Source organism: Chionomys nivalis, chromosome 10, assembly GCF_950005125.1.
Source record: "Chionomys nivalis chromosome 10, mChiNiv1.1, whole genome shotgun sequence".
NCBI classification, from domain to species: domain Eukaryota; kingdom Metazoa; phylum Chordata; class Mammalia; order Rodentia; family Cricetidae; genus Chionomys; species Chionomys nivalis.
Genome location: NC_080095.1, coordinates 14,883,345 through 14,889,857, shown reverse-complemented (window position 1 = coordinate 14,889,857; position 6,513 = coordinate 14,883,345).

Here is a 6,513-nt window from a genome sequence, read left to right as displayed (position 1 = left end):
TTGTGACTATCTCCTAGGAATGGACACCCTGCCTGAGTGAATGGGGTTTGGTGGCAAGCCGTCCGTACGTCTATTCCGATATCAAGGGCAGAGACTAGAGGTAAGTGATTACTCTGAGCTGTCTCCAGGGAGGGCCAGACCAGGGTGGCTGTGCTCTGGGGACCTTCGGGGCCAGGAAGAGACCCAATCCCCACAGGAGGGTGCCACAGGAGGGTCCCACAGGAGGGTTCCACAGGAGAGATCCCCACAGGAGGGGTCCCCACAGGAGAGGGCCCCACAGGAGGGGTCTCTGCAGGAGAGGTCCCCACAGGAGGGTCCCTGCAGGAGAGTTCCCACAGGAGAAGTCCCCACAGGAGAGGTACTCGCAGGAGGGATCCCCACAGGAGGGTCCCACAGGAGAAGTCCCCACAGGAGGGTCCCACAGGAGAAGTCCTCACAGGAGGGGTCCCCACAGGAGGGTCCCACAGGAGAGGTCCCCACAGGAGAGGTACTCGCAGGAAGGGTCCCCGCAGGAGGTGTTCCCATGGAGAAGACCCCACAGGAGGGGTCTCCACAGAGGGTGTGGCTCTGCACGCCCCCTACAGGTGCTGAATTCTCAAAGCTGCCCCTGCCAGTGTTTAGTTTTTCTGTTTGAGGGCATTCAGTCACTAAGGTGAAGCAAGTCCCTCCCCCTTGTGGGAAGTCCACAACTGTTAAAAACAGAGAGAATGCCAGGATGGCCAGGGCCACGCCAAGAAATCGTCTCGAAAACGAAATAAAGAGAACAAAACAAGATAAAACAAACAGAAGACCTAAGGAGATGCAGGAGGCATCTGCGGATGGGAAACCCCTCGCTCCTTCTATGAACCTGCCTGCAGCCCCGCGAAGACCTCCACTCCTTCTATGAACCTGCCTCCGGTCCCGGGAAGCCCCTTCTCTGTCTGCTAACCTGCCTCCAGCCCCAGGAAGTGTTCTAGTCCCTCGGTCCCCTTACGGTGCAGGAAAGTGGGCTGAAGTACGGGTGGAAAGAGGTGCAGTGTGGGAAGGGACATGTATCTGCTCACCTTTCCCTCCCTAGCCTTCTAAGAACTTTCCCTCTAGCGGGTCTTGAAGCCTGCAGGAAAGCCGACCCACAGTGCTGCCAGATCAATAGAGGAATATTAGTATCTAGTTGATATGGGTATCAGACAAGGTAGGGTTTTTCCGGGTGCTGGTGGACAACAGTGGGGAGGGAGATCTGTTCAATTAAAAGTGCCCTTTGGGGCTGGGCAGTGTGGCACGGGCTTTAATCCCAGCACTTGGGAGGCAGAGTTCGAGGCCAGCCTGGTCTATAAGAGATAGTTCCAGGACAGGCTCCAAAGCTACAGAGAAACCCTGTCTCAAAAATAGATAGATAGATAGATAGATAGATAGATAGATAGATAGATAGATAGATAGATAGATACATACATACATACATACATACATACATAGATACATACATAGATACATAGATACATACATAGATACATACATAGATACATACATAGATACATACATAGATACATACATAGATACATACATAGATACATAGATAGAGTGCCCGTTGGGTTTGCTTCCAACATCTGTGCCCAGGGCCTCTTCTCACTCACCAATAAGGCCTGTCACAGACAAACATTGTGGAACTCACAAACACCTGCTTTGCCCCCACCCCCAAAAGAGGGATAGTCAGCTGGAAGGAAGCCAGAATAGGCAACTTGGAGCATAAAATAACCTGAGCCCAGTAGTGTATGCAGCAGCCAGGGTCACAGCCATGGGCAGACCATGGTCTCAGGGGAGCAGAAACAATCAGATCCCCAGTATCTGAACCAGGAGAGGCAACTAGGCAGGTCCCAAGCTGAAGATAGAGAAACCAAAGTCCCAGCTCCCACAGGAAAATAGGTGTCTCTCTTCTGTGCCTTTATACCTCATTCTGGCCTTCAGTTGACTTGGTGTGCACCTATGGAGAGGAACCCCAGTGTGCTTCACTCTGCTTTGTATAAATAGCAAATACCACCTGACTTATGAGCTGCCTCGGGACCACCCAGAGCAGGCGTCTCTCCCAGGGTGCACCCAACCACCTATGGGGCAGCTGCCAGCTTTGGAGCCATCACATCAAAAGCCCCCAGGAGCCGGGCAATGGTGGCGCACGCCTTTAATCCCAGCACTCGGGAGGCAGAGGCAAGCGGATCTCTGTGAGTTCAAGACCAGCCTGGTCTACAGAGCTAGTTCCAGGACAGGCTCCAAAGCCACAGAGAAACCCTGTCTCAAAAAACCAAAAAAAAAAAAAAAGCCCCCAGGCCTTGTAGAATTTGGGGACTGGGTCAGAAGTGCTGGCTGAGTTCTGAGGAGACCTGAACCTCTGGGAGGGTTCAGGGCCAGCAGGCCGTGGAGAAAACCCATGGTGACCTCCTGCGGGCACTGTGGGCCTTGCTGCTTTCTGCTTTCTTAATGTCTTTCCGTTGGTATAAGAAGCCAAGCGGTTGCTTTTGTTGTACAAAATCCTTAAGGAGCAAAATCCCACACCGTCTTGGAGGAAATTGAATTCAGAAATTAGATGCCAGGCTTGGCAGAGACCTTGGTGGAGCCCCCGACAGGGCGAGACAGACACATCCACTGAGACCACATCACAGTTATTAACCTTTTGCTCCAGAACATATGGAGAAAAGCCGCTAGACACGCAGGGAGAAATTTTCTAAACCACAGTCACAGTGGGAGACTTCAGCACACCTCATCAGTGATTTCCAGATCAAAAACATGAGGAAAGGAAAGACGGTATTAATAGAACAATTAGCGACACAAATTAAGAGACATGCCAGCCTCCCCGCTCAACAAAGAAGGTAGCGCTCCTTTCAAATACTAAACAAACACACAAAAGAGCATTACAGGAACCTTGAGTAAATCTGAGCAGATTCTTAGAAAGAGAGGCAGCCCAACAGTGCTCTGACCACAGTACAATAAATCACAGGGATAACCTTGGATGTTTGTGTGTGCGCATGCATGCGTGCATACGTGTGTATGTGTATGTGTGTGTGTACACGTGTTTGTGTGTGTGTGCATATGTGTTTAAGGGAGTGAAATCCAGAGGACAGCCTGGGTGTCATTCCTCAGTGTCTGTCCATCTTCGTTTAGATGGTGCTCGGCAAGTAAGCACAGCCGGCTGGTCAGCAAGCTGCAGGGATCTCGCATCTCTGCCTCCCTGGCACTGAGTTACAAACGCACAAAGCCATGTCTAGCTTTCACCAGTTGGTGAGCATAAGCATCCACTAGCGAAGCTGTCTCTTCAGTCCCGTGATTCTTCTTAAAGCTCCAGCCTCCACTACACACCCTTCCCAAAGCTTGGGTACCATCTCCAAAGAAGGGGAGGAAAGGCTGTGAGAGCCAGAGGTTGGGAGGACTGGGGAGAAACAGTGTCTTCTGGACATGAAGGGAGGCTGCAATCAGGAGCTCACAGCGGCTGTGGTGGCCAGCACAGACCTACACAACCAGCCTTTAGCAGAAGGCAGAAGGGGTTGGGGGTCTTTACCCTTAGCTGAGGAGTTATTAACAGCTGTTGGCTTCTGAGAGTGGAACTCAGTTTTCTCTAACGGTGTGAGCCCTGGTAGGCAGACCGTCTCCAGTAGATGGCCCCACATCCAGGAGTATATGGACAGTGCAGGTTGGATTCAGGGCTATAAAAATAATAAAATAAAATAAAATAGGACATGAAGTTAAGGACAGGATAGGAAGGTGGGGTGGGTCCTGAAGCAGTCAGGGAGAGGAGTATGGAGTGATGGTGATCAGAACATAATTTATGAAATTTTAATAAAAATATTAAGCAAGAAAAAAAATCAACCTCCAATCTACTTGGCAAAATGGTCAAAAGCAAGGATGGAGACTACATTTGACCCTTGGAGGCTGGCTGAGTCTGTTTCTGTATCTGCAGAAAGAGGACCAGGCCTCCACCTAGACATCCATCCTCTGAGTACTGAAGGTGTGAAACACAACGCGCGGCACTAAGAACTTGGTGCACAGGTAGCGCAGGAGCTAGAGTGGCCACCTAGCACAGGAGGCAACATCTGAATGGCACAGAGTTACAGAGATGCCACATCCATCATCACTATTTCATCATTTATGCCCGGCAACGCTTACACATGCATGGGCAGCCGTGTATGGCGGTTCTCCAGCTGTTCCTGTCCTGGGCAGTCCTAGATGCCTGTGTTACTGTCATCACCAAGGTTCACAGTCTTCCTTTACGCTGTCTACCCCGCATTTTTGGGTCTTCCTCTTAGCCTTATCCTGTGCACTCCTCCAAGCACTGCTGTTTAGGGTATCTGCCGTCATTCGTTCTCATAACGTGGCTGAAGTATCTCAAGCACCGTTGCTGTATCCTGTAGTTTACTTCCTTCTGTAGACGGAGCTGTTTCTTAACTCACTGTTGCACAGCCTGTCTCTTCATGTGACACCTAGAATCCTCCTGAGACACGCCATCTCAGACACATTCCGCCACTGTACTGAGGAGCATTTTGTAATAAAGAATCAGAACCGCAAGCAAACAGACAACTTTATTTATCTGGGAGGAAACCTCAGTTCAAAGGAAGGAACTATTTCAGACGTCAAGAGGTGGACAGGGATAGTGAGGGCTGCATTCCAGGAAAGGTTTGGTCAGCTTGAGACGTAACGACAACAACAAAATTACAAGTCTATGAGACATTGTCTTGAGCTGCCTTCTTTACAACTCTGAAACCTGGACAATGCCACACACAAGCCACTGTTAACTATAATGAGGTCACTGCATCTCAAAAATCATGAATGTGAGGCTGGAGGGATGGCTCAGCAGTTAAGAGCATTGGTTGCTCCTTCAGAGGACATGGGTTCAATTCTCAGCACTGTGCATGGCAGCCACAACCATCTCTTAACCCCCCCCTTCTGGCTTCTGCAGGTACTGCAGGTACACATGGTGCATATGCAAACATGCAGGCAAAACATTTGCAAACATAAAATAAAGATAGCTATTTAAAAAGTAACAGAACAGGGCTAGGAAGAGACCAGAGATGGAGTGCTTCCCTAGCACCTAGCCAGTGTGAAGCCCTAGGTTCTGCCACCAGCACCCCAGTGAACTTGTGTTCATGTGTCCAGACGACTCTCCTAGACCAGCGCACAGTCGTAATTCATTCCAAGCAAGAGGAGACAGTGTGACAGCATGAGAGGACATCTTCACTGAAGGAGCCGAGAGAAGAAAGGAACTGTGACCCACGCTAGTTTTGGGGGGCACATAAATTCAGAGTCTACCTCTTTCTGTCTCCACCCCCTCTCTTGTCATTGTATTTTCTGCATTTTTTGTTTGTTTGTTTGTTTTTGTTTTGTTTTGTTGCTTTTTTCGAGACAGGGTTTCTCTGTGGTTTTGGAGCCTGTCCTGGAACTAGCTCTTGTAGACCAGGTTGGTCTCGAACTCACAGAGATCCGCCTGCCTCTGCCTCCCGAGTGCTGGGATTAAAGGCGTGCGCCACCACTGCCCAGCCTGGGTTTTTTTTTTTTTTTTTTATAAAGAACACCATTGCTGCTAAACTCTATAAGAGCAGGAATAGGCTTTACCTACTAAGAAAAATCCCCAGTCTTCACAGCCCAAGTACCCAGGAGCTTTCCTGCCTCTGTGGAGTTTCACACTTGGCAGAGTCAGGGACAGGAACACTGGAGAGAGAGAGAGAGAGAGAGAGAGAGAGAGAGAGAGAGAGAGAGAGAGAGAGAGAGAGAGAGATTTCTAGGTCAGACCACAGGACCACATGGGCCGCTGAGGCTGCTGTAGCATTCGCCTTTCATGTCATTTTCCTCACCAGTTTACCAGGGAAGTTTTCAAATACAGCAAAGCTGAAAGGATTGCACAGTGGATACATCTACCCACTGTCTTATGCCCACTAACGCGGTGCCCTGGATCTGCCATGTCTGTCCTGCCCACCAGCAATCCACTCTGCAACTCTTGTAAAGAAAACATTTAATTGGGGTGGCTTATGTTTTCAGAGGTTCAGTCCATTATCATCATGGTGGGGAGCATGGCAGTGTGCAGGCAGACTTGGTACTCACTATGTCTTGCTCAGAAGGCATCAGGAAATGGTCTGTGACACTGGCGGTATCTTGAGCATAGGAAACCTTAAATCCCCACCCAACAGTGACACACTTCCCCCAACAAGGCCATAACCACTCCAAAAAAGCCACACCTCCTAATAGTGCCTCTCCCTGTAAGATTATGGAGGCCAATTACATTCAAGCTACCATACAGGGTCTCATTGTGTCAACCCGGCTACATAGACCAGGTTGACCTCAAACTCATACAAAAATCCCCCTGCCTCTGCCTCCAGAGTGCTGAAATGAAAGCTTCCGATTGTAAATTTATTAGCTTAAAAGACACCTGTAATAATAAAGTACACTTCTCGTATGTCTGGGAGGACGTTTCCAAAGAGGATTAGATTTTAGGGATTATCTATGGCTTGATAGATTCAAATTATTAACTGACTATTGGGAAGGGTGGAACATGGTCAG